Source organism: Bos indicus, chromosome 1 (assembly GCF_029378745.1).
Source record: "Bos indicus isolate NIAB-ARS_2022 breed Sahiwal x Tharparkar chromosome 1, NIAB-ARS_B.indTharparkar_mat_pri_1.0, whole genome shotgun sequence".
NCBI lineage: Eukaryota > Metazoa > Chordata > Mammalia > Artiodactyla > Bovidae > Bos > Bos indicus.
Window position 1 is genome coordinate 81,462,292 of NC_091760.1, and position 27,379 is coordinate 81,489,670.

Genomic DNA, 27,379 nt, shown 5'->3' on the forward strand with positions numbered 1-27,379 from the left:
AAGAGTTAGCCCCAGTCTCAAAGTTGGAATCAGCTTTAGTTACCATTTAATTCACACCTACTATGTGAATACTCCATTGGGTACCTTTGCTGACATTAACAAGTGTGACCCTCACAATTAGATTGTGCAGTAGGTCATACCATTCCCCCCCCATTTAATGAGAAGCTTCAGCAATAGCGTGGAGTTGGGGGTGGTTTCTTAAGGTCCCAAGGACAATGAGAGTAGGGAAGGGAACTTTGCATATTCTTGATCCAGGCATTTATCTAGTTATTTATGACTTGCTTCCATACAAAGAAGAGCTGAGGTCATGTGCCAGGCAGCAGAGTACCCTAGAAAGTATCAGTACAAAAGCATCAACACTCGTGAGCCCTGGGTTGGAAACCCAGCTCCATCACTTACTAGTGAAATGACTTGGGAATGTTATATAAAAATCCCACTGCTGGGCATACACACTGAGGAAACCAGAATTGAAAGAGACACGTGTACCCCAATGTTCATCGCAGCACTGTTTATAATAGCCAGGACATGGAAGCAACCTAGATGTCCATCAGCAGACGAATGGATAAGAAAGCTGTGGTACATATACACAATGGAGTACTACTCAGCCATTAAAAAGAATACATTTGAATCAGTTCTAATGAGGTGGATGAAACTGGAGCCTATTATACAGAGTGAAGTAAGCCAGAAAGAAAAACACCAATATGGTATACTAACACATATATATGGAATTTAGAAAGATGGTAACAATAACCCTGTATACGAGACAGCAAAAGAGACACTATGTATAGAACAGTCTTTTGGACTCTGGGAGAAGGAGAGGGTGGGATGATTTGGGAGAATGGCATTGAAACATGTATAATATCGTATATGAAACGAGTCGCCAGTGCAGGTTCGATGCACGATACTGGATGCTTGGGGCTGGTGCACTGGGATGACCCAGAGGGATGGTACTGGGAGGAAGGAGGGAGGAGGGTTCAGGGTGGGGAACACATGTATACCTGTGGTGGATTCATTTTGATATATGGCAAAACCAATACAATACTGTAAAGTTAAAAAATAAAATAAAACTAAAGAGGATAAGAAACTAAAAAAAAAAAAAAAAAAAAAACCTCTATGAGCTTCAGTTTTCCCCACCCATTGAATCTGATCTTCAGCCTGAGAGACAGTCATTAATATCCCCACATTTCTGTTGAGCAAATCAAGATTCAGAGACGTTGATCTTTTACAAAGTTTCCAAAACTATTAGATAAGTAAAAAACAGAGCTGGATACTGGCTCCAATCTGAAATCTGATCTGATTTCAAATTCCAAATTATTCTGAGCTATCTAAATTTGTGCCCTTCCCAAGCACAAAGCTGGGATTCAAACACAGTACAGTTCTTCCTGTTACTGACATTTTTCTAGGGGCATTGGACTTAAAGGGAAGACATACCAGACATGCTAATTCCCCCATTTGCACTCAATGCTCCCAATGACTAAGTATCTCAAGCCCTTCTTTCAAAAATAATGAAAACTTACACTGCCTTCCAAACGAAGAAGGAGAAGATGGGCTAGTGGAAAGTGAGGCAGCCCGGATTGTAGATTCAGCTCCTGGTTTGCTTTTCCTTCATCCCCCATTCCATGTACCACTGGAGTCTGACATCTGCCCCAACACACCATGGGAAAACACTCTCCCAAGATCATCAGAGATCTGGTGGTCAATCTCACAGGCCTTTAAAATTTTTCTTTTCCATCATGTAGTACCAAATATACACAAACAAGCTGCTACACAAAGGCACCGTGGGAGATGATTCAAGGTTTAAAAGGTGCCAGGCCTCAAACAGAGTATACAGTCTGTGGTGGGGAATGGCGAGAAGAAAAATAAGCAGAATGCCAAGCAAAGCAGGAGACACAGAAGCACAGACAGCTCTGGATGTGAGCCTCACCTCTCCTCCTCCCATCTCCTGCTCCTCAGCCTTCCCTTCCTCTCTGCATGCTCCCTCCACTCCCACAAATGGAGCTCCCTGCCCTCCACCACCCCCAACACCCACTTCCCATCCAGCATCTCCCTGATTACACCCTGATCACTCAGTGACCACTCTGACGACCTTCAAAACCAGCACGTTCAAAGCCACACTCAGTGTTTCTGCCACCACCAGCTGTTTACTGGTGAAATGCAGAAAAATTCACCCTTAACACCTTTCTCTCCCTCATCCCCCAAATTTAATCAGTCTCCCAAATCCTTTCAAATCTTCCTCCTGGATATCCCTTGAACACAGCTGCTTTTCTCATCTCTACAGTCACTTGTTTAATTCAGACCACCTGCCTCTTGCCTGGAGTGTTCAGTCAGCTGATCACCTTCAGCTCCTCAGCCCATCTCTCATCTGCTGCCCACACTTTATCAAAGTGATCTTTGTAACGGCAAAAGTTGATCTTGTACGTTCCATGTTAAAAATCCCCATTGTCTTCAGGATAAAAATCCAAACTCTTATGCCTGGCCTGCAACGCTGTTCCAGGCCTGATCCCGTCTTCTCTCTCATCTCTTTTCGTCTGCCACTCCACCACCTAATATGGTCCATAATTTGAGTGACTGAATACTGTTTCATCCGAACCAGAGTACTTATGAGAGTGAAAAGAGGCCCTAGTCATAATTAACCTGAGGCACACTGGTATTCCCCAGGGTGAACTGATACATTTGGTCATCCAACCCATAATGGCCATCTCGGATGCCAAATCTACATAAATTTTTCTCTCTTCTGTGGAGCTAATGGGCAACTTCTCTGTGTCCCTTGGCTCCAAGCTCTTCTTTGTAATCCAAGCCTAAGTTATAGGCCCTGACCAGCCTCCAGACTGGTTGGCCACCCTTAAGTCAGGGAACCAGGATGGTCTCATCAGGGATGTCAGTGGGTGTTGCCTCAGGGCATGGCACAGGGCCACTCACATATTCATAGCCACTCACTGCAGCCAGGCCTGTGGGTGGGGACTCCCTTAGAAGTGCCTGGGGAGGAGAGGGAGAAGAGGAGGGGGAGGAAGAAAAGGGACCAAGATCGGGGAGATACGAATCCCTGGTTCCAGCTGTTCGTGAAGGCCATCCATTTCCCTGTTCTTTATTCAGTTTGGTGATTTAGAGGTTTGGGTTGGTTTTCTGCCATTTCACAACAGACTCTTGACTATGTGGAACCACCATGGATAGGTCAGACCCTTCTTCCCCAAGACCTACATCACATGTTGGAAGACAACTCCTGGGTCCCCTGCCCGTGGGTCATTCCTGCTCGGCAGCACAGCACAATCCACTGCACTCTATGCATCCCTAGAGATCAGAAGAGCCCATCAGAAGCCACCTAGAGCTTTGCTTTTCCTTTACTGTTGGGCTTCTCTGTAAGATTTCCTTTGAACAAAAGATTCTACAGTTTTAAAATACTTGAAGATGATTGCCCTGACTTTTCGAGCAGAATCCATGTTGGGTTCATTGTTCTATCATCAGTGTTACAATAGACCATGCATACAGTGGCATCAATAAATGCTAGACAAATGAATACATTATTGGGATCAAGTTGCTTTACTACCTGCTCTCCTCTGAAGGCACTGTCCTCTGAGTTACCTGGCCCTGTCATCTTCCACACTTTAAAAACACCCTCCCCGTCCTTGGGAACATTTCCCTGGAGGTAACAGGCCTAGACTGGACCCCACCAAGTTCCCACCCACCCTGTCCTACCTTCCCCAGTACAGCCAACCCATCAGCTGGCTAACTTGGAGGATGTCCCTTCTCCCCAGCTGAATGTTCTTCCTTCTCCCTTTCAAATCCCGCTGCGCTATTGTTCAGTATTGGAAACAGCAGAAATCACTTCAGAAAGGAAGCCAGCTGGTTCATTAGTCTGATTAAACTCAAGCAATGGGAACTGACTACAGCTCACATGATGAATAGTGTGCCTTTTCCTTAGCCACGGTGAATTTTGAAGTGATTATTAATCTTGGGGCTCAGTCACCCCTCATATCTGCAAAATCATATGGGTCAGAAAGAAAGGAAAGGGCTGCGGCAGATGATGTCAGGGCTTTCCATGCAGGAGGGATGCCGTATCCCCTATCTCCCATACCACAGGCCTGGCAAACTCCACAAAGTATGCCAAGCTCCCCAAAGTCTGTCAAAAACACCCAGGTCTTCAGTGACAGTGAGACTTGTCTCTAAAGTTAGATTTTGCTACTTATTAGCTGTGAGATTCGAGGCTCAGATTCTTCACCCGAGAAAGAAAGGTATAAAATATATTTTTAGGGGCATTGCAAGGACCAGTAACTACTTAAAGCTCCTAATGTAGTCCTTCAGAACATCTGGAGTATAGACAGGAGTGGGCAGAGGTGAGAAATGAGTCAGAACAAGCTAAGTAGGAACCAAGTCACAAAAGGTCTTAAAAGATGGGGAAAGGAATTTACAATCTTATGTTGAAAGTATTGGGGAAATTGTTAAAAAAAAAAGAAAAGAAAAATCACAGGAGAGTGACATGATCAGATCTGCATTTTGGGAAGCTCTCGGCTTCAGGGCAGTAGGTATGGCTGGATTGGTACTAGATGGGTAGCAGGAAGATGGCTGGGACAGTCGTCCTAGAAGAGAGGATGGGGGTCTAAAGGCAGGGAGTGGAGTCTTAAGGAATCTGCTCTCTGGCAGCAGGTTTGGAAATCAGTGAGAAAGCAAGACAAACAGTCATTGCTGAGGGACTGAAGATGGGAGGGGGCGCTGGAAAGGGAAAGCCCAACCGACCCTGAGGTTTCTGGCTTGGGTGGCTTTGCAGAGAGTGGGAGCCAATCTCTACGGAAAGGACTGCAAATGGAAAAGCAAAATTATGGAACACAGAGACAAGCTGAGTCTGAGACATGCTGAGTTGGAGTTAATAGTCTGAATCTTCCATTTAATGCCATAGAATCCGATATTTAGGGGTACACAATTAGACCCTGTCTAAAAAGATCACCTCCCAGGCTCTGTTTTTAGGGAGATGAACAGCCGCATGCAATTCTGTACTTAAACGTAATGAAATGTTCTGTTTTAAAAAACAAATTGTGATGGGTGATGAAAAGTGGATACTGTACAATAACATGGAATGGAGGGGATTATGTTGGTGGGAATGTGGACTGGTGTACAGTACAGAGAACAGTGTGGCAGTTCCTTTAAAAACTAAAAATAGAACTATCATATGACCCAGCAATCCCACTTGTGGGCATATTCCTGGAGAAAACCATAATTCCCAAAGATACATACATCCCAAGGTTCATAGCAGCAGTATTACAATAGCCAGGACACGAAAGCAACCTAAATGTCCATCAACCAAGGAATAGATAAGGAAGATGTGGCACATATATACAATGGAATATTACTCAGCTATAAAAAGGAACAAAATTGTGCCATTTTCAGAGATGTGGATGAACCTGGAGACTGTCACACACAGAAAAGTAAGTCATAAAGAGAAAAACAAATAGTGTATATTAACAGGCTTCCCTGGTAGTTCAGTTGGTAAAGAATCTGCCTGCAATGCAGGAGACTCCGATTCGATTCCTGGGTTGGGAAGATCTGCTGGAGAAGGGATAGGCCTACATGTATGTGGAATCCAGAAAAATGGTACAGATGAACCTGGAAAAGTAGAAATAGAGACACAGACATAGAGAACAAATGTATGGCCACCAAGAGGGGAAAGGTGGGGTGGGATGAATTGGAAGGTTGGGACTAATACATATACACTAGTATATGTAAAACAGATAACTCATGAGAACCTAAAAATAAAATAAAAATAAATAATAAAATAAAAATAAATTCAAGTGGGAAAACAATAAATGAATAGGAGAGAAAAAAAATGGACCTCAAATGTGCCTTCAGAAGGTGGGTCATGTGATGGAAAAAGCACAGGTTTTAGAGACTCACAGTCTCAGGTTCAAACCCCAGGTGTAAGCGTGGCTGTGTGACACTGACCAAGTCATGCAGGCTCTCTGAAGCTGTTTCTTCAGCTGTGAAATGTATGGTAGAATAATAACTTCTTTGCGTGGCCCAGCAAGGGGAGCGGTACAGGGAAGGCAATGCGTTTGTTTCTGTTGTTTCCACTGTGATTGCCTCCATCACTCTCCTTCCAGCTGTGCTTGGGCTGGTTCTCTCTGCTTCACAACCACAGGGACAACTCTGCATCCCTGTAGGGACCCAGACTTGAGGGACCCTCTCTGATCACAGCCCAGGAGGACACTGACTGCAAGACATCCCCTGGGCACATTTTCACTGAACAAGATCAAGACACCCCTCTTGGTTTGTGAAAAAGTGTGGTTTGGCCTCATTTCCCTGGAGTTTGAAGACATCTGGTGATCATGAGGGCTTCCCTGGTAGTTCAGCCTGTGAAGAATCCACCTGCAATGCAGAAGACCCTGGTTCAATTCCTGGGTCTGGAAGATCCCCTGGAGGAGGGGATGGCAACCCACTCCAGTATTTTTGCCTGGAAAATCCCCATGGACAGAGAGAGCAGCCTGGTGGGCTACAGTCCATTGGGTCACAAAGAGTAGGATACAAGCAGTGAGGTGAAAGGAGCCTGGGTCCCCATGTCTGACAGAACCGTACCCGCCTCCTGCCCACCGCCACTCCAGCTCTGTGACCTTGGGCACCTCATTTAACTCCCAGAGCGTCTGGGTCCTGGCGCCCCCCAAAAGGCTGCTGTGAGGATGAAATGACACAACCCATGGGAGAATGCTGGTACACGACGTGGGTTTCCTTCTCTCCCTTCCTTTCTTCTCAATATCTTTGAGACTCTAGACAAGACCAGAAATTAAATATAAAACTGCATAGGGCTAAAAGATATAAATCAATCTCTTAAATGACTATTAAATGTAATTGTCAGCAGAAGAGAACAGAAAAACCAGCAACCAGAATCCAACAAAATAAGCTGACTCTGACTTTGTGGATGGATGGAGAACTGGCTGAGCTCCTATTCTCACCACCTCTTTGTGATGCTGCAGAGATGAGGTAACACCAATACCCAGGCTGAGGAAGAAAATCTCCAAATATATTTATGTTTTGAGTTTAATACAAGAAGCAGATAGTCACCTAGAACAAGGTAGCACAACGATGCTTATGCAGCAACTCAGGCTTTGGAGCTCACTTTGGGAACTTTTCTCCATCCCCACTCAGCACTCAAAAGCAAAAGTAAATAGCATACAGGGCTTCCCAAGTGGCTCAATGGTAAAGAATCTGCCTGCCAATTCAGGAGATGCAGGTTGGATCCCTGGGTCAGGAAGATCCCCGGGAGGAGGAAATGGCAACCCACTCCAGTATTCTTGCCTGAAAACTTCCACGGACAGAGGAGCCTGGTGGGCTATAGTCCATGCAGTTGCAAAGAGTTGGGCATGACTGAGTGACAGAGCATACATGCAAATAGCACATTTCTGCTGTTTATTTCTATACTAAACAATTATGAAAAGATCATAGAGTTGAAGTCTAAATTTCTATCAATGTTAACAATCAAGCATAAGACAGTAAAGAAATTCAAGGTCACAGTATGCGCTTCAAGCTTTGCCTTGAGACCTAAAAAGGAAGACACAAGTTTGTCCTTTATTGACATGATATTTCTGGGGGCAGAAATATCTGACAAAAGCTGTGTGAGCAGCAATCTCTGCCTTTTTAGCCTCACCACCCTTAGGAGACCCACAATCAGAAACCAGCTTCTTGGTTCTCAACACAGTGGCACACCCCACCACTCCTAGAGACTTGCTTGGGCTTCTATTGAGAGACCCAATGGAGGTCAGGGGTCACTCTGAGGGTCCACAGGGAGTATTTACCCAGGAGCCTGGGTAAATCCATCCTACCATCCACAGGGTAGAACCAGAAACTGAGCTGAGTCTCTTCCTCACCCATGTTAGTTTCTACAATGTGTGGAGTATCGGAGGACCAGCTACATGCTAGGAATGTTTGACAACCAGGGCTGGTGGCAATGCGGCAAGGGTGCCTGACTTACAGCATTTGCAGATTGCAGTGGTATAAATACTCCCACTGTGACTGATTTCAAACTACCAACATGATGTCACTGAGCAGAGAACTGGGAAGAGATGCACACCGTTGTCTCAAGCACACTACTGGTTAGGGTCCTGAGACCAGCCCTGCGGGCACTGTCAATAGGTCCCATGGGTCACAGAAGGACAGATGGAGTGCCCCGGCTAGCTTTGAAGACACAGATAAGGCATCACCTACCTCAGAGAAATCTCCTTATTGTCCTCCTCCACCCACAGACCTCAGCTGAATCCCCTGTGCCTCTCTCTCCCAGATCATTTGGGAGGTTGTGGTGTCATCAGCTGTCCGCATGCCAGTCCTCTCATTAAACACAGACCCATTCTTCATTTCTAATACCCCCAGCACCTAGCAGAGTCCCTGGAAAAAGGCTTGTAAAGAGCGTTCAGTAACTAAATATGTGTTGGATGGACACCAGAATGTATGATCAGTGAATGTACTGGGGAGGAAAGGAGGAGAAACACAGAAACTGCCACCAAGCATCTGCAGAGATGCTCTATAAAAAAGGGATACATTTTATTCTTATGGATACCAGGGCAAAACTGGGACCAAGAGGAAGTGGCAAGAATACGTGTTTAGAGTCCCTCTGAAAAAATAAACAGCGCTCCCAGACCCTACAAAGCCACAGAATGCAGGGTCCTTCTGGTCCTCCCCTTCTCAGTTGGCGTCTCCTGTCCTGCACCCACTTGAAAAATGGCCCTAGTCTATGCCCTCTGCCTCCAGCCTGCCCTGACACCCCGGCACAGAGTTTTTACTGTTGTCACAGATATTGAGGGAACATCTGCTGGTGTGCATGGCTCGGCCAGCATAGATGGGGATCACTCAAAGCAATGGAATATCTCCTCCCAGTATACAGAAGGAGAAGAAGAACTCCTGGTGGGTGCATGGAATTTTTCTCATCCTTCTGCCACTAACTGCTTGATTCTCTTCCCTTTAGACCTTAACTCCATAGCACCCTTCTCACCACCAACTCCTTTCCTGCACGCGTGCTCCGTTGTCTCTGATTTGTGACCCCATGGACTGTTCTGGCAAGAATATTGGAGCTGGTTGCCACTTCCTCCTCCAGGGGATCTCCCTGCCCCAGGGATTGAACCCACATCTCCCGTGTCTCCTGCATTGCAGGTGGATTCCTTACTGCTGAGCCCCTGGGGAAGCCCATTCCTTCCCTGGGCAGTTGGCAATTTTTGCTCCACTACTAGCCTCAGCCCCATGAGGACAGACAGCAAGACTCCTGTCTGAGTCTTGGCCTAGCAAAACATCTGTACACTGAGGTGCCCAAGAAGCATTTGTTCAATGAAGAAAAGCACAAATGAGAAAAAATGTCTATTTCCTACACCTGTAGTTTATATATCCCAGATTGGCAAAGCTCCCAGGAACACCTAGAAACAATCTGCAGACCAAGAAAGCTATGAAGCTAGCCAGAGTTCCGAGAGAAGGAATTTGGGAAAACCCAGTCTCCCAATTCACATCCTTCTAGGGCTAACTGTAAAAATCTTTTTCTCGGAGACAAATAATGACAAAAATCATAAAATACAGTCAGTTCCCTACTTAGGAACATGTTGTGTTCTGAAAGTCTATTTATGAAATTGTTGTTTGAAATTCAGAATACACTTTTTCATGGAACCATGTTAAGAAAAGTAACTGACAATGTAGTTATAACTGGTGATATTTGTAAAGAAAAATAATAGGAAGCAATAAAGCTATTCTGGGAAGGGAACTTTTTCTTTTAAACATCATGAAATAGACATAGGCAATGTGTCAAATTACATAATAGCCTTTGGACCAGGGGCAATACTGAGAAACAATAAAAGGAAAATTTGAATGGTTTCTCTTTATTATGGATGCTAATAATTTGAGAAAATGGCAGTTTCATTGGGAACAGCTGCAGTTGAAAGGGATCCCTGACAGGAGCCAGGCTGTGGTGCTCAGATTTCAGAGTCCAGGTGAGTCACCTGCAGAAAGTGCCAATTTCTGGCTTCTGTCCCCAGTGAAGCAGATTGGCTGGGTCTGAGGTAGAGCCCAACTCTTTGGATTCCCATGCATTGTAGCCTTCCAGGCTCTTCTGTCCATGGGGATTCTCCAGGCAAGAATACTGGAGTGGGTTGGCATGCCCTCCTCCAAGGGATCTTCCCAACCCAGGGATCAAACCCAGGTCTACCAACCTGAAGGTGGATTCTTTACCATCTGAGCCACCAGGGAGGTAGAGCCCAGTAATATGCATTTTAACAAGCACTCAGGAGAGTGTTTGATCTGAGGACCATACCCGGAGGACTGCCAGATGGAGGGGAAGGAACATCACCTCAGCTGATTTAGGTCTGTCTCCTCAGACTGTCTCTCTAGTACAACCCCTTGCCCCTTCTTTCTCTTCCTGTTTCCGTTCATCAGTGGAATAAGGCAACCAGGGACTACCTGCCACTTGACAAGATATGTAAGGGTTTAGGTTTAAGAGAATATGTCAGAGAGATGAAAGAAACTATCAGTGCTTCCCTGCCAATACAAACAAAACAAAGCTGCTGCTCAGTCGCGCCCAACTCTTGGTGACCCCATGGACTGTAGCCCTCCAGGCTCCACTGTCCTTGGGATTTCCCAGGCAAGAATACTGGAGTGGGTTGTCATTTCCTACTCCAGGGGATCTTCTCCATCCAGGGATCAAACCCTCTTCTCCCGCATTGGCAGATGGATTCTTTACCACTGAACCACCTGGGAAGTCCCCAGTTAAACTCCCTGTAGATTGGGATTAATAACATCTTCTTTATAGAATTAATGTGTGTGTGTGTGTCTGTATAAAGTGCTAGATACATAAGTGTTTAACAAGTGGTTATTTATTCATATTATCATAGTGCTCTACAACTACTGATACTTGGAGAAGCAGGACAATAGCAAAAAATACAACAAAGCAACAAAAAAAACAGTTTTATATCATACAGTTCACTTTGTTCACGAGTGCTAAAGGATGAACATTCAGGCAAGTACAGTGTGGGAGAGACACTCCAAAGAAGCAGAGAGGTGCTCATCACGGGTTCAGGTTTCTGGTACAGGCTCCACAGCTTACTGCCTGGGTGACCTCGAGCAATCGAGTCTCCAGTGTAAAGTGACGCTGACGGCACTTCCACGTGGCTCTCAGGAGGGTTAACATATGAGTCGTGTCTGTCACACGATAAGTGCTCAGTGACTGGTAGCTCTTTAGAAGATTCGAAAGTGGGGATCAACCTTCCCTCAGTGATAGAATCTCAGGGCCAACAAGGAGGTCTTCTTTAAATCTGTCTTCATTAAACTCAATCCAATATTATTGATCCCCTACTATGCACAATACTTTCCCTGAGTGATAGGAAGATGATTAAGATGAGTCTAAGGAGGATCAATTGCCGTCCCAGGGATGAGGCAGGGCAGTGGGTGTGAAGCACATGCAGGTAACCATTATAGGAGGCAGCCTGTTGCTAAGTACTAGGGTAAATGTTATCTAAATCTCAATGGGAGTAGAGGAGAGAGGAAAAGTAACTTCAGCAGTACGCATTTAAGACGTGGCACCAGGTGGCTCAGCGGTAAAGAACTCACCTGCCAAGCAGGAGACACTGGTTCGATCCCTGGGAGGAAGGCATGGCAACCCACTCCAGAATTCTTGCCTGGGAAATCCCATGGACAGAGAAGCCTGGCAGGCTACAGTCCATGGGGTCACAGAATTGGACACAAATGAGTAACTGAGCACACACGCAGTAGAGAGAGAAAAAAGGCAGCTCTTCATGCTGAGGGAGGAGCCTGAGTAGGATACAGAAAAGGGTAGGCCCGAGGTGTGTTGGGATGATGAAGCCAGTCAGTGTGTGGACCGAGTCCTTGAAAGGCCTACCAGAAGCGGAAGCAGGTGAGTAAGCTGGGATCATTTCATGGAGGACCTCATATGCCATTTTAGGGAATATTCTAAAGCAGCAACCACAGTAATTCACTGAGAACTTATGTGGCTGACACTGTGTTAATTTTTTAATAGATGTTTCTTCTAAACTCCGTCAAAACCTATGCACTGTGTTATGATGTCCTTTTTAAGAAAGAGGGATCTGAGGCCTTGAAAGCTTTCAAGCAGAGGGAGGCTTTGGGGTGTCTGCTTTCAGAAAGTAATTCCAGCATCAGCAGGTTTGGAGAATGGGTGAGAGGGGCCAGCACTTAGGACCCCCCTAATTTCTAACATATTGTGCCATTTTGTCCCCCTAAACTGGTTAACAAGAGATAAAGAGGTGACTAGTATTTCTAAAAATGGACTGATTCTCTCAAAAATTGTGTGAGTTGGACAGGCTTTGAAGCACATGGTCATTTATGGAATTGGAAGCTTTTCCTCCCTGTGGTTCTTCCCAGGGGTCCCCAGAAAAGCTTCCCCTTTTGGGACAGCAGTGAAGAATTCCACAGCAGTGTCTTCTGACCAGACACAGCATAAAACAGATCCAGAGTAATGTGGGTGAACCAAAATTAGCCTCTTTACAAGCTCATTAAAAAGCATGAAGTGAAGCATCCATTGCCCAAAATACAACAGGAAGCGAGCAGGCTTCTCGCTTTGTCTCTGTGTCCTCATGCTTCTCCTCTCTTCCTCCCACCAGCCCTCTCGTGACAGGCAACAATCAAAGCAGGACCTTGGATGGGGGGTTTCTCCTCCTTTTCCAAATAAATCCACTGTGACACTGCAGAATTCTAGGCAGGGGGCAAAGTCCGGCCAACTCCTTTATTAAGTTTTTGTGTTAAAATATTACCCTCCTTAGCAGCATGGAGACAGTTGCTGACCCAAATTGCTGCTTCCCAGGAAGCAGATGAGTAAATAATATAACTGGGGATTTTGTCGTTGTTGTTTTGTATGTGTATGTGTTTTTTAAATAGTCTGTGTTACAGTAACTGACTATCTTTAATAACTATTCATTATTTGCATGCTGCTAAGTCACTTCAGTTGTGTTCGACTCTGTGCAGCCCCATAGACGGCAGCCCACCAGGCTCCCCCGTCCCTGGGATTCTCCAGGCAAGAACACTGGAGTGGGTTGCCATTTCCTTCTCCAATGCATGAAAGTGAAGAGTGAAAGTGAAGTCGCTCAGTCATGTCCAACCCTCAGCGACCCCATGGACTGCAGCCTTCCAGGCTCCTCTGTCCATGGGATTTTCCAGGCAAGAGTACTGGAGTGGGGTACCACAATTCTAAATACACAAAGCATTTGCACATATTCTCCATTTAATTTAATAATTAATTCTTCATCTAATCATTACCCTACCCAGTGGTGCAGGTATTGCTAGTTCCATTTTACAGAAGAGGAAACTGAGGCTAGAGACACAGACCCAGGTCTTCCAACTCCATCTGGATGGTCTGCTTATTACTCTTAACCTCATGGTTTCTCTCCTGTGCTTTCCCCCAAGCTTAAAAGTTGTTATTATGGTTATTTTCCAAGCCAGCCTTGAGGAGGTGGTTCACTCCAGTTAAGAGGCAGTACATACAAGTTGTTCAGTTGACAATACTTCCTTAACACAGTAGCAAAGCCAGAAAAGGTTGTAGACACCATTTCCAACCTCCTTCTCTTACCAATAAGAAAATGGAGGCCTGCAGATGGGGTGACCTGCCTACACTCCCAGGGCTGGATCCACATAACCTGTTCCTGGCAAAACCTCTGTCCCCATCCACAGCATCACAATTTCTCCCAAGCACACCCTTCACAGCCAAAGCAGAGAGAAAAGCGAAGTCAGGGCTTGGTAAATATCTGTTCCCATCTAGTACCTATTTGATAAAATGGAAAGAGCCTACTAATTATGAAATCACGAAATACTGGGTGGAAGGCAGCGTGGAGAGAATCTAGCATAATTTTTTTATTTTATAAATGAGAAAAGTGAGGCCGAGAAAAATGAAGTAAACTGAGCCTCCCCAAGCAGGGACTTGATTGAAGCCAGGGGGCCTGGCTAGATTCTCTGACCCTACCTCCATGGCCGCAGCTATACACAGCGTCACGTGCCGTTCACTCAGCTTGTCAGAGACAGTCCAACTTAAAAATTTCCAGACACAGGTACCTGACTCAGCCCCAGCTTTGCCTTGGCAATAGAGATCAGGCGTCAGCTGCCGGCTTGGATGATGTGTTCCCAGAGCAACATGGCGAGTGTGAGCTGCCAACACTGAAGTCTCAGGGAATGTAAAGTGTTGAGCCAGTTAAACATCCAAAAATGCCCCGTCTCTCAGAAACAAAGGTGACTCATCACAGTGCTTGGCCATGAATAGGAACGGCATTAGAGTGGCCAAGCTCACACTCAGAGGCCTCCTGCGGTCCAGCCTCCAGCCCTGGGTTCTCCTCTCCACTGGGAAGCCCCATCTTCCCCTCCCGGAAACCTCCCTGGATTCTTAAAGCCTGGAGGAGGTCTCCCTTCTCACGCCCTGAGAATCTGCTCTATACAACTTGACACTTAATTTTACACTGTCTTTCATTGCCTCTTAATCGCTTTGCGTGTTTGTTTTATAGCCTACACTGGTTGCAAATGCTCTGAGGGGAGGAAGTAAGCTTCTTCCTCCATACCCGGTAGCCCAAGAGCAGAGACATGCTCAGGCTCACAGCTACTCCTGACTTCAGTCTCTTTCTACTTCACCTGCATTTGCGCTTCCAGCAAACGCTCAATAAACCCTCACTTGTTTCACTGGGGCTTTAGTCTCTTCAAAGACGGATGAGCTCAGCAGCCGGGGCTTCTGTCAGCCCACACCAAGCCTCTCTGCAAATTAGAGAAAAGGCAGAACACGTGACTCTGCTGAACTGCGCAGCTAGGCTGGTGGGGCCTGGGCTTCAGCCCCTCATGGGGCACCCTGGGCACCTGATTCCTCATGGGGGCAGCAACACCACAATGTCTCTGCCACCTGACCCTCCCTGACTCTCCACTCTGATGAAAAAACCTTACTTGGGGAAGCCAGCATCAAAGGCATCCCAGCCCCTTCCCCATCAAAACCAAACCAAGAACAGCAAGAAGTGCACATCTTCCATAGCTCCTTGATACTCATGTCCTGAAGTCTACACTTAGGGAGTCTTTCCAACATGGAGAAATAACTTTCTTTTTTCTACTGAAGGCCCCAAACTCACCATGAGTAGTCCTCCTTCTGTGCTTTTGCTTTCCTTCTGCCTAGATTGTGCTTGTCTTGCTTATCTGTGTGTCAGATCCCTACTGTCCTCTCACATCCCAGCCCAAACCTCACCTCCGCCGCTGTGATGTCTCAATCAGTGTAACTGTTCTTGTCTGTGCTTTTTCCCACCTCCGGCCCCCTGCCTTCCGCATTGCTTCAATCTCTTCTACAACACTTTTCCTTCATGTTATTTGCATGGAACCCAGGAGCCAGCTGTCTTTAAGTCTTCTGCCCACACAGGCTTCTCCATGCTCACCCTGTATCAACCCAGATGCTGAACTCAGCACCAGCCTGCGTTCCCCAAAGGAATCCACTCACAAAATAGGGGAAAACTGCCTTTACAAAGGATTTATCTCATAGGAAGGGTAGAGAACAGGGACCTCATAGTGAACACCCTCCCTCCTAGCAAAGTACTTACTCATCTTTGCAAGCACTCCTGTTCTCCAAATCCTTGCTTGGCAGCCCTGTTCTGGGAGCTTCTCTCTTATTACTCTTCCTCAGTGCACTCCCAGCCAAGTGTCTGCATTCTGTCTCTGCATGTCTTCCCCATTCCTCCCACCCAGCTTATATCCTTCCTGTTCAAATAGGCAGAACAACTCAACGTTGCCCCAACCCCTACCTATAAGCATGCACCCCTCCTAGATCCATCATGACGCCCACATACAAGTCCTCTCTCAGTTTCCCCTTCTTTGGAAGGAATCCAGATTAGAGAGAACAAGAATGTTATCTTGTGACACGTGTGTGCACACACTCATGTTTTCCTCCACAGAGAACGTGGTTCAGAAGGCAAGGATTTTGTCTTGCATATCCGCCCAACCTAGCAGAGTGGAAATATATACAGTAAGCCTGAGACAGTTCTAAGCCCTTTCTGTCTCTTAGGTCCTCTTTTTTCCCAAGTAAGGCTCAGGACTAGAGTCAAGGGAAAGTGCCTGACGACACAGCAGGAGCTTAATAGACAGTCATGAAATGAATGAGTCAGGGACTAAGAGGGAAACAAGAAAAGATAAAAGACCTTTGAGAGCCCCCTCACCAGGATTATTTCATTCTAACTGAAGGGAACTTAAAGAACCAAGCCAGGATGAGAGAGAATAGATGATAGGTGAATAGTCAGATGAAGTATGAACACAAGGTTCTTGGTATTGGCACTGCCTTCACTACTATGTGAAACCTGGGGAAATCTCTGAGCTTCAGTTTCTCATGTACCCCATTGGCTTGCCTACAAATGGCCCAATATGGACACTGACCATCAGGATCTTCAGTGCTATCTGACACTCATGTTTGAGTGTCTTCCCCAAATGCCCATTTGTCTTCCCCAAATGCCCAGACCCCCAGGGCCCCTTGGTGCCTCAGCATCATCAGAAAGCTTCTTGGCTGCAGTCCTGACCCGGGACCTTCACTGCCTGCTGGCAGAAAAGAATTCTCAGTTGTGGAAACTGGAAAACTCTACATATTTTACAGATGAGAGGCCAAACTCTGGATGACTTTAAATGTGGTGTGAAATGGACAGACACACTCTGCTGGTGTGACATGCCTGAGATAGTGTCCTCTCCACCACCATCACCCCATACAGACCTGCACGTCATGGAAAGAGCAGTGTCCTGGCCAATGCTGGCCTTCATTCCTTACCCCTCTCTTCCAGCCCCTTTTCTGTGCTTTTCTACATTTTAAAAGTAAGAAGTGATCTATTTGCTGTGAAGGAAAACAGCCCGTGGTCACCTAAAAGTAAAGGAGAAAGGAAATTAAGCCTCAGTCCTAAGACCTGATCCAGCGATCAGAGCCCAACTTCGGTGGGCTGCGATGGTCCCCCTACATCTTCGATGGGAGAAATTTTTTCAGATGGAACAGTCACCAATCCCCTGCCTCTGAAATGCGCCCTTGGGCAGGGGTAATGATTTAGATGCTGGAGACACTGAGTGCCTAGGAAACGGAGAAAATTTGTTGACTTTTCATTTTTTGTTTTTCTTTGACTTGGTCGAGATAGTGAGGCAGCCGAGGCCCTGGCTGAGCTGTAGGTATTTGTCAAACAGTTGTCCCTGTCCCCTGAGTCACCTGGCCTTGGGCCTCTCTGCGCAGCCCACCACTGCTGCAGCCTTTCTAAATCCTCTAACTCCTCCTTCCCGGACCGAAGCCCTACCAGTGAGAAGTGCCCGAACCACCAAAGAGGCGCGGGTTCGCTCTGAGCCCACCGCATTCACGCGTGTGTGCACGCGCGGGTGTATTGCGCGTGTGCGCGCGCACGCGGGTGTGTGGCGGGGGCGGGCTCTGCGCCCGGGGGCAGGGCTCCGCCGTGAGAGTGGCAGCCGGACTTGCCGGCTGCGAGGGGCAGGGCGCCGCAGTGCCGTAGTAGCTGGCCGCCGACACGCACCGCTCCGGAGCCGCGGGTACCTGGGCGAGCAGAGACCCCAGCGCCGCCTAACCCCAACCGGGCCGCCGGAGCTCCTGCGGCGCCCACCCGAGCTCCATCCCCCTCCCCGGGAAGGCTGCGCGGGCGGGCAGACGCCCAGACGCCAGCCTCGGTCCCCTTTCAGTCTCTCGGTTCCTCTTTCCTCCCAAGTAAGGGAATAAGCCCCGAGGAAGGAGCGCGCCGGAGAACCGCGCAACCAAGTGTTGCTTGCAGAGGTAAGACGTGGCCCGCGCGGCGGAGGGGGCTCGGGCTGGGGTCGCGAGCTGTAGCAAGTTGGAAAAGGGGGCCAAAGCGGGAGCCGGTCCCACGGCCAGGGGAGGGAGCTGCAGCCGAGGCCACGGCGCCCCCCTCCTGACGATGCCAGCGCCCCCCTCCTGACGATGCCACCTGCCGCACAGCCCCTACAGGAGGAGATGCCCCCCTGGCAGTGTGAGGGCACGGGGAGCCGCCCAGGGTGGGGCACCGGCTTCCTCTTTGATTGGAAGGACCTTCCGAACCTCAAAGTGTGCGGGCGGGAGGCGGCCTGGCTCCACGCAGGGTGCTGAAGCAACTGTTCAGATTTCCCCTCTTCTAGACTTACCTTTGGTATCCACTTCGCGCCCCAGAGTGCACAAGGGCAGCAAAGAGCGGGGACACTTTTTCTAACGTCTGGCCGCCAAACCTCTGACCGTCCCGCAGGGTTCCGGGACTTTGGGGGGACTCCACAAAGCCCCCGTGCTGGGGGAGCGTAAAGGGAAGCTGAAGAGAACGCGGAGACCTTGACAAATAGAAGCTACGGAAGGAGAAGAGGGTCAGGGAGGTCGGGTTGACCTGTTTAGTTTCGGACTCAAAAGATGTTTGTGCATGTGCGTGCATATAGTATCACCTGTGGGGCTTTCGAAAACTCCACCAGTCCACTCATCGGGCACTTTCAGAGATTTTCTTCCTCTGGACAAGTGGACTAGAATTTGAGGAGGAGGGCTGTGGAGTTCGAAAAAGCCCTACAGGTGAATCCGATGCGCTGCACTCATCCGCGCCATCGCTGCAGCGGGAAGCACGAGACAGGAGCGAAGAGGCAGCTCCCAGGTGTGAGCAACCCAGGTGCGGGACTCAGAGTGGCGGGGAGACCTTTCAGCATCCCCCCTCTTTCCCCGCGGAAGGGCAGAAGGGTCTGCGGCACGCGCGGTGATTTGTGGCTGCGCCGCAGTGGCGCGCGGGAGAGCTGCGAACCCGCTGGCGCGCTTGCAGGCGGGCTCGGGGCGACTGTCTCCTCCTGCTTTATTAGCATACGATGACCTCGCGGTCCGGAGAGGGCCCTGAGAGAGCTGTTCGTCCTTTTTCTTTTCGGGACTTAGGGTAACGCGCTTTGGTTTGGGAGGTGTGGACCAGAAAACATCACTGATGAGGGGCATTGGTGAGAATACAGGGCTCGGGTTCGAAAGGGGGAGACGACGCCGTTGCTTCGGTGCCTGGGAGATTTTGTTTTAAAAACAGCCCCCCAAAGTCACTTGCTGGAGCACAGGGTACCCCTCGTTGTCAACGAAGGGTATTAGATCACAGGGGGCAAAGGTCATCAGTATTTGGTCACCCACGCACACATACTTTGTGCTCCTCTCATTTCAGAGCTTTGTCCTAAGATGGGAGGGGACTTAGTTTAGTTTAAAAGGGCTGTGTTTGCCTCGGTTCTGAAGGTAAATTATAGTTATCGAATAAAAGGCTGCCATTAATCTAACCTTCCTACTATTCCTTTCATCCGTGTCTTTAGGGATCACCCTTAACCTTTATGAATAGCACTGGTAGGCGTTATTACAAGCATTTGGGGCGGGGGGGGGAGGGGGTGGAAATGGGGAGCAAGCAGATGAGTCTTTCCTGTCTGACAGTTTCGTGTCAGTGTTTGGTTCAGATCAACCAAGACATGGGGAGATAATAATAAACAATCAGAGCATCTTGGAATCTAGACTTTCAGAGAGGGGAAAAACTACTAAGGACATCTGTTCCAACTCCCCCTCAGATATCCCAGAGCACCTTCAGCAGGTGGGGGCGGATGCCACCAACAGTTGCACTCCTAGAGGTCCCAGCTGTGCATGCCTGAGGCTCTGCTCCAGGAAGTACCCATAAAACAGCAGCTCTTTCCTCTACTACTGATCCCTAGCTCATCCTCTGGAAGAGAAGCACAATTTTTGTTGTGGTAAACTTAAAAAAAAAAAATGTTGCTTGTTGTATCGCAACATTATGATATACATTTTTAGTATAAAAATAATTCACATTGAATGTTGGGAAGTTGAAAAGTGTACAAAGAATCAAACTACAGACATTTCCACAAGGCTAATATATTTCCTTTCCAGCTTTTATGCCTTGAAATTGTACAGTCCAGGGAGAGCCAACATTTAGTGGATGCCTGATGTACCTTGCAGGCTTCCCTGGTGGCTCAGCGGTAAAGAATCCACCTATAATACAGGAGCTACAGGAGACATGGGTTCGATCCCTGGGTGGGGAAGATCCCCTGGATGAGGGCAGAGCAACCCACTCCAGTATTCTTGCCTGGAGAATCCCATGGACAGAGGAGCCCAAGCAGGCTACAGTCCATAGGGTCACAAAGAATCAGACATGACTGAAGCGACTTTATCATGGCCTGGCAACGTAACTTGGAAGTGTTAAGTATTTTAAATTCTGTGCCATGTAATCCTCAAAAGTCCTGAGGCAGTATTATCAACCCCAGAGAGTTCAGGGGACTTCCCAAGCCCACCACTTGTAAGCAGCAGAGTCAGGATTCAAACCCAGGTTGTTCAACAACTGAGGGGTTGCTTAGCCTCTATAGCTATTGCTTCTCTGCTTTTTCTCCTAAATAGTATTATAGTGAAAGTCCTTCACGTGGCTGCGTATTATTATTTTGTTAGTCATTTAAATTGTTTTCTGTGTTTAGCAACAACATAAATCTGCACAACATCTCTGTGCAGTCTTCCTGCAGGCATTTCCAAATACTTCCTGTGTATAGATGCCCAGAAGTTAAATCACTGGGCCAAAGGGCATGAATGTTTGAAAGTTCCTAGTAATTATGACAAGCTGGTTTTCGAAAAGGATACACCAGTTTATACTTCCATCCCCTTGAGGCAACTCTGCCACAGTCAAAGCAGGTGACCTATAGGAGGGTCTCCTCACACGACCAGTCCAGCCCTCATGGGCATTCCTCTGGCTTCATGGGGGAGGGATAACACATATTTCCCTGATGTATACACTCAAGTGTGATTGTGAAAACCACACACTATATGGCCATGCCTGTTTTTTCGTGTGTGAACAAGTATCAGTTGCAGAATTCTCTGGCTAGACATCACTTACTACCTTTGAACAGACTACTGTGTAAAATATAAGTGGCATAACATCCTACTTCTCCACACAAATTAATAGATTAGCCCCCACTCTTAGAAGGTACATCACTATCAGAGCCCAATTCAGCCAGCCCAGCCAGTCAGTGACAGCTTCTTCACACACTGCCTATTTTCACCAAGCTGTTTGTTTACACCAAGTAGTAATAGAATTCCACAACCAAACCATAGTGAGTTATCTTTATACGTAACAAAATTCACCTGCTCAACTACCCACTGCCTCTACCCACTCATGGTTAGGGACTACTAATCATGCAGTGAAAATTAAGGTTATACACATCAGCAAAAAATGTCCTCAAGTGAAGAAAATATGGCCACAGAAGAGAAATTAAGCAATACAAAAGGGGAGATTTTCGAATAAAATTAATTGCCCCTAGCTATGAATTTTCTCTAGGGCTGCGTTTGCCCCACAGCCACCTCTGCCACCAGCAGTGGGCTTGGCAGCCTTGGAATATAATCTTGTAAGTGGCATAAATATCCATTGAGCCTCCAGCATGAGGTCTACTTGTTTAAGACTCAGCTCAGGTCTTAAAATTTTCTAGTAATCCTTCCTCAGCTGTTCATCTAGGTTAGCGATCTCTCTGCTATAGCTGTGCATACACTTAGCTCTCTGTGGTGACATCACTTATCTGCCTGCTGCTGCTGCTAAGTCGCTTCAGTCGTGTCCGACTCTCTGCGACCCTGTAGACGGCAGCCCACCAGGCTCCTGCGTCCATGGGATTCTCCAGGCAAGAGTACTGGAGTGGGTTGCCATTGCCTTCTCCACTTACCTGCCTATCCCCCACTAAAATGTGAACTCCTAGAAGTATAGCTAGCGCTGTGCCCCAGCACCTAAACTAGTACTTTCGCACAGTAGACAATTCAGTGCGCTGACTGAACAAGAGAATTTTCCAGGTACTATGCTGGGTGCTCCCTGTGCATTTCTCTTTTGATGCATCTTGATTCTGCTCAGATCGATCAGTCTCAGAAACGCATCTGAAAGCTGTCTAGAACTGTGCAGTGTATTTACACATGTGACTTGCCATTTTCACTTCATTAAAATTAAAGAAAATTAAACTTTCAGTTTCTCAGTCATATTTTAAGTGCTGAAATGCCATATATAGCTTCCAGCTGCCATATTGGAGAATGCACACATTGGCATTTCAAGAGTGTAAAAATTTGCCTGGGGGCATAAAAGACTGTCCCTGGATGGGTGAGGTCAAGAGAAAGGAACCCACCCATAATGTGATCTGACCAGAGGACCAAAACCTAAGAGAGCAGACCAGTCAACCACCACCATCTGTGCTGCTCAGGGAAGTTGATCATCAGCCCTGGATAGAAATACTGGCTTGGTTAGAATCTACAATATCCAATCACAGCCAGCTATTGATATAACCAGGCTCCAACTCCATGGCCTGTGCCCTCCCCACCGCTCTATCTGCCCCCAAAGGTCACTGGCTCCAGGATCATCCTCACTCTCTTGCCCCAGTTTTTCTTAATTTCTTTATTCTTAATGAATAAAGCATAACATTTCAAAGAAGGCTTAATCAGCACCATGTGGCATGAGATGATCACTTCCTTTATTCTACATCTCATGTTTCTGTTAAAACCCTGTCAGGCTGAACTAGCTGCTATACAAATTATAGCTGTTGAGTTTCATATCCGTTGAAAAAAACCCAACTTTCTTTTAAACTTGCTCTTGAACTGTATCCCCTGCTTGCTGCTGCCCTCCCATCCCATATTTGTAGAGATGCTACCTGGGACCCAAATACAGAGCCCTTGCATTTATTCCCAATTTTGTTTTGTTTAATTTAATCTCTCTTGCCAGCTTGCCCAGATATTTCTGGCTTTGATCCTGTCACCCAGAATGTATCCTGTCCCTTCCAGCTGGCTTCCTATTGTCCCTAAACATGAGTATGACCTCTTCAACTAAGTCATCAATAAAAAAATGATAAACATTACAGCATTCTGGAGCATTCCAATATATGCTCCTGATAGATAGATGTCAATTCAATAAATACACAGCACTTTTTAAGATAATTTATCTTCTTGTACTATCACTCAATCCATAATTATTCTTCTTCAGAAGATTATCAGAGGAATCTTATCAAAGGCCTTGATAAAGTCAAGATACTCCTTCTCACTGGTGTTTCCCCCATCTCCCTGCCTAATGTTGTCAAAGAAACAATTTGTTACTTTGACATAAACTACTAGCAGTTAACCCATGTTGATTTCTCAAGATCACAACTTCAGTCCTAAAAGCTCATTCCAAATCCTCTTTTGTAATGCCAAAGAATGCTCAAACTACCGCACAATTGCACTCATCTCACACACTAGTAAAGTAATGCTCAAAATTCTCAAAGCCAGGCTTCAGCAATACATGAGCCACGAAATTCCAGATGTTCAAGCTGGTTTTAGAAAAGCCAGAGGAACCAGAGATCAAATTGCTAACATCCACTGGATCATCGAAAAAAGCAAGAGAGTTCCAGAAAAATATCTATTTCTGCTTTATTGACTATGGATCACAATAAACTGTGGAAAATTCTGAAAGAGATGGGAATACTAGACCACCTGACCTGCCTCTTGAGAAACCTATATACAGGTCAGGAAGCAACAGTTAGAACTGGACATGGAACAACAGACTGGTTCCAAATAGGAAAAGGAGTACGTCAAGGCTGTATATTGTCACCCTGCTTATTTGACTTATATGCAGAGTACATCATGAGAAACGCTGGGCTGAAAGAAGCACAAGCTGGAATCAAGATTGCTGGGAGAAATATCAATAACCTCAGACATGCAGATGACACCACCCTTATGGCAGAAAGTGAAGAGGAACTAAAAAGCCCCTTGATGAAAGAGGAGAGTGGAAAAAGTTGGCTTAAAGCTCAACATTCAGAAAACGAAGATCATGGCATCTGGTCCCATCACTTCATGGCAGATAGATGGGGAAACTGTGGAAACAGTGTCAGACTTTATTTTTTTGTGCTCCAAAATCACTGCAGATGGTGACTGCAGCCATTAAATTAAAAGATGCTTACTCCTTAGAAGGAAAGTTATGACCAACCTAGATAGCATATTGAAAAGCAGAGATATTACTTTGCCAACAACAGTCTGTCTAGTGAAGGCCATGGTTTTTCCAGTGGTCATGTATGGATGTGAGAGTTGGACTGTGAAGAAGGCTGAGTACCAAAGAATTGATGCTTTTGAACTGCAGTGTTGGAGAAGACTCTTGAGAGTCCCTTGGACTGCAAGGAGATCCAACCAGTCCATCCTAAAGGAGATCAGTCCTGGGTATTCATTGGAAGGACTGATGCTGAAGCTGAAACTCCAATACTTTGGCCACCTGATGCAAAGAGTTGACTCATTGGAAAAGACTCTGATGCTGGGAGGGATTGGGGGCAGGAGGAAAAGGGGACGACAGAGGATGAGATGGCTGGATGGCATCACACTCGATGGATGTGAGTCTGAGTGAACTCCAGGAGTTGGTAATGAACAGGGATGCCTGGCGTGCTGCGTGGGGTCGCAAAGAGTCGGACACGACTGAGGGACTGAACTGAACTGAATGTTTCCTAGGATTAACATCAACCCCTTAAGTTAAGACATTTTTATAAGTTTTTTTTCCCATTTAAAAAAGTAGAATTGTATCTGCCATGTGGATAATGGTGATTGTGATGATGTGGTGGCGGTGGAGTGTTGGTTCATGGTAATGATAGTAGTGGTGGAGTGGTGGTTCACAGTGATTCTGTACAGATTAAGGAGAGTGGTTTAATGATCTCAACTGTATGTTGTCTTGAGACCCTGGAATATTATTGTTAGGCCAAGAGACTGTATTACTTTGAGGCAGATCTAATATTCTCTAGCATCACTGAACATGAGACCAGAGAAGGAGCCAGAGAAGCAGTTGGTCCCAGGCCTTCCTCTTCAACATGAGGAATCCTCCATCTAAAGGAAAGGGCCCTGCATGGGCTCACACTTTCCGGACAGGCCAAGGTCACACAACTCTTCCTGAGTGCTTTCTCCAGGGCATACTTCTTCTCTCCATCTTTGATTCTGAAGAAGCCTAAGGCTTTGTTTTCTGCAGAAATGTTCTCTTATTCTCTAGGAATTAACCTCTTAATCATTGATGTCTCAGTGAAAATTAAAGATTCTTTCCTGGTATCATGGTTTAATAGGAGAAAGGAGGAGCAAGCTTATTGTTCAAATGGGAAATGGAGCTGAAAGGTCTCCATGGCAGGACACAGAACACAGAGAGAAAAAGTCCAAGGAAGAGAAGACTTTAAAATTTTATTTTATTTTATATTGTAGTATAGATTTACAATGTTCTGTTAGTTTCAGCTACAGCAAAGTGATTCAGTTGTGTGTATGTGTATAGCCATTCTTTTTCAAATTCTCCTCCCATCTAGGTTATTCCAAAATATTGCTATACAGTACATCTTTGTTGATTATCTGTTTTATATATAGTAGTGTGTATATGCTCATCCCAAACTACTAATTTATCCCTCCCCATCATGTTTCCTCTTTGGTAGCCATAAGTTTGTTTTCTAAGTCTGTGAATCTGTTTCTGTTTTATAAATAAGTTCATTTGTATCATTTTTTTTAGATTCTGCATATAAGTGATATCATATGATATTTGTCTTTCTCTATCTGACTTCGCTTAGTATGATAATTTCTGGGTCCATCCAGGTTACAGCAAAGGCATTATTTCATTTTTTATGGCTAAGTAACATTCCATTGTATGCACATACAACTTCTTCTATTTCCATTTCTCTGTCCATGGATATTTAGGTTGCTTCCATGTCTTGGCTGTTGTAAATAGTGCCACAATGAACACTGGGGTGCGTGCATCTTTTCCAATTATGGTTTTCTCCAGATATATGCCCAGGAGTGGGATTCCTGGAGCATATAGTAGCTCTATATTAGCTTTTTAAGGAATCTCCAAACTGTTCTCCATAGTGGCTATACCAATTTACATTCCCACCAATAGTGTAGGAAGTTTCCCTTTTCTGCACACCATCTCCAGCATGTATTGTTTGTAGACTTTTTAAATTTTTTATTTATTTATTTTAATTGGAGGATAACTACTTTACAATATTGCCATACATCAGTATGAATCGGCCATAGGTATACATGTGTTCCCTTCATCCTGAAGCCCCTTCCTGCCTCCTTCCACACCCTATCCTTTATTCATGTGTCCCCTTCATCCTGAACCACCTTCCTGCCTCCTTCCACCCTCTATCCTTTAAACATGTGCCCCCTTCATCCTGAAGCCCCTTCCTGCCTCCTTCCACACCCTATCCTTTATACATGTGTCCCTTCATCCTGAAGCCCCTTCCTGCCTCCTTCCACACCCTATCCTTTATACATGTGTCCCTTCATCCTGAAGCTCCTTCCTGCCTCCCTCCACCCCCTATCCTTTATACATGTGTCCCCTTCATCCTGAACCACCTTCCTGCCTCCTTCCACCCTCTATCCTTTAAACATGTGCCCCCTTCATCCTGAAGCCCCTTCCTGCCTCCTTCCACACCCTATCCTTTATACATGTGTCCCTTCATCCTGAAGCCCCTTCCTGCCTCCCTCCACCCCCTATCCTTTATACATGTGTCCCTTCATCCTGAAGCCCCTTCCTGCCTCCCTCCACACCCTATCCCTCCAGGTTGTCACAGAGCACTGGCTTTGGGTGCCCTGCGTCATACATCAAACTTGCACCTTTTGTCTGTTTTGCATATGGTAATGTATATGTTTCAATGCTATTCTCACAAATCATTTCACCCTCTCCTTGTGCCACCAAGTCCAAAAGTCTGTTCTTTATGTCCATATCTCCTTTGCTGCCCTGCATGTAGGATCATTGGTACCATCTTTCTAGATTCCATATATGTGAGTTAATATACAGTATTTGTGTCTGTACACTTTTTGATGATGAAATCACAATAATAATAACTATCCTTTAGACATGTGCCACACTTGGAAGATAACAGTGTATTTGTATCTATGGTCTTTCCTGATTCCAGTCATAAGTGTGAGGCAGGTAGCTTGGATGTCATTGGCCTCATCTCACTAGAGTGATTCACCGAAGCAGAGGCTGTGAAGAGTAGAAGAGTCTACTATGGCAAGAAAAGGGATGTGGGATAAAACTCAGTAACCAAGCAGCGGCTGGCCATTTGGGCCCATCCCTCCTTTCTATGTGAGTCTGCATGGAAAGTTTTCTCTTTGTTTAAGGCATAGATGGTGTCATCTGCCCAGACACCAAGTTTTCACGTTCCTGTTTTATGACCTGATATGAAAGTGCCAAGTGGCCAGAGGTCAGCAAGGCCACTTTGACCCTTGATGCTGAAATTCATGAATTGTTTTGGCCCAAATGTTTTCATTCCTGGATGCATTTTTTCACCTCTCTGCTCTGGGACAGCAGCCTATAGCACTGTACCTGCTGCCTCGGTGCCCCTGCCTTTCAGATAACGTGAAGGAGCCAGAGAAGGCTCTCTCAGTCCCCCAGGACCATAGTGTTCCTTCCAGGATCCTTGA

At 46.3% G+C, this 27,379-nt stretch overlaps 1 protein-coding gene across 3 annotated transcripts in view; it reads left to right on the forward strand.

Annotated features, from left to right (window-relative positions):
* Window positions 1-17,372: 17,372 nt before the first annotated feature.
* DGKG (diacylglycerol kinase gamma) overlaps window positions 17,373-27,379 on the forward strand; it is a 226,518-nt gene continuing 216,511 nt past the window's right edge. For 2 of the 3 annotated variants that reach the window (XM_070790495.1, XM_070790500.1), the window contains exon 1: window positions 17,373-17,734. The gene's annotated coding sequence lies outside the window, so the exon portion shown is untranslated. The remainder of the gene's footprint in view (window positions 17,735-27,379) is intronic. The other variant, XM_070790489.1, reaches the window with a different exon arrangement.